This window comes from Lucilia cuprina, chromosome 5, assembly GCF_022045245.1.
Source record: "Lucilia cuprina isolate Lc7/37 chromosome 5, ASM2204524v1, whole genome shotgun sequence".
NCBI classification, from domain to species: Eukaryota; Metazoa; Arthropoda; class Insecta; order Diptera; family Calliphoridae; genus Lucilia; species Lucilia cuprina.
Genome location: NC_060953.1, coordinates 3554260 through 3555481, shown reverse-complemented (window position 1 = coordinate 3555481; position 1222 = coordinate 3554260). Strand labels below are relative to the sequence as shown.

Here is a 1222-nt window from a genome sequence, read left to right as displayed (position 1 = left end):
ACTGAACTAGAACTGAACTAGAACTGAACTAGAACTAAACTAGAACTGAACTAGAACTGAACTAGAACTGAACTAGAACTGAACTAGAACTGAACTAGAACTGAAGTAAAACTATTGTCAAAACGCAAGTTTGGATAAATAAAACTTTTTCTGTTAGTCCCTCTCTTATTAAAGAAGACGAACGACAATAAACCATATAAAAACACAAAACATGCGACATGTGCTGCATATTAGTTGTCTGTGTGTTTTGTTGGCTCAAATTCAGTGCAAAATGAAGCACACAATCTACATCATTAACATGCATTTTATGTTGGTTACCCATTCCCTTGATTGTCCTTATAACAGAATTAATGTAGTAGAGTAGAACGAGCAGTAGTAGTTATGGTAGAAGTAGAGCTTGTGGCTTGGCTCGTGTCATCTGTTGCCGCTTAAATATATTGCCAAGAAATTAATTTTGCACCACACAGTTTAAAGAAAACCAAAAGGAAATAATGAAACGCGAACCAAGCTGAACGTACGTAGTACGTATGAAGTTACGTGCGCATGCTCTAAAAACTGATCGTCAGTTAGTTTAACAAACTAAAAAGCAGCAAGGACTATATGTATGTTTTTTAAAGCTTTAAGTTTTAAGTTGGTTTTTGTCTTCTCTCTCTTCTTTTTCTAAAAAAAAATCCTTAAATGACGAAAGGACACGAATATGCCATCGGCTATTTTTTTAGAAACTATGCTGAAAAAAAACACAAAACATTTATAAACGTTTTTTTTTTCTACCAGGGTCTACTCAACTTGCAACACACCTGTCACAGTTTTTTATAACTGCGTTCGATCATTTTTCTTACTGTATCAAGTAAAAAAGGTGCTCTTGTGATGATTTTGTTTTTTTTTTTAAATATTAATCTTGTGGGTCCTTTTTTGCTTTATCGGTTCTTGATTTTTTCAATCAAAGATGCGTTGGATTTTGTTTTAAAGAATTTTTAGTGCTTTTTAATAGGATATCTGTGTATGTATTTGAAATTTTCTAAAGAATTTCAAACCAAATGTTGTTAAAAGGAAGTTTTGAAATTAAGAGCATTTACGACATGAATAATAAGAATGACTTTGGTTGAAAGGGGATTTGATTAGAACTGAACTAGAACTGAACTAGAACTGAACTAGAACTGAACTAGAACTGAACTAGAACTGAACTAGAACTGAACTAGAACTGAACTAGAACTGAACTAGA

General features: G+C 32.7%; 1 protein-coding gene across 1 annotated transcript in view; it reads left to right on the top strand.

The window, feature by feature from the left end:
• Positions 1 to 1222, top strand: part of LOC111685587 (pyroglutamyl-peptidase 1) — a 64434-nt gene that overhangs the window by 8463 nt on the left and 54749 nt on the right. The window lies entirely within an intron of this gene.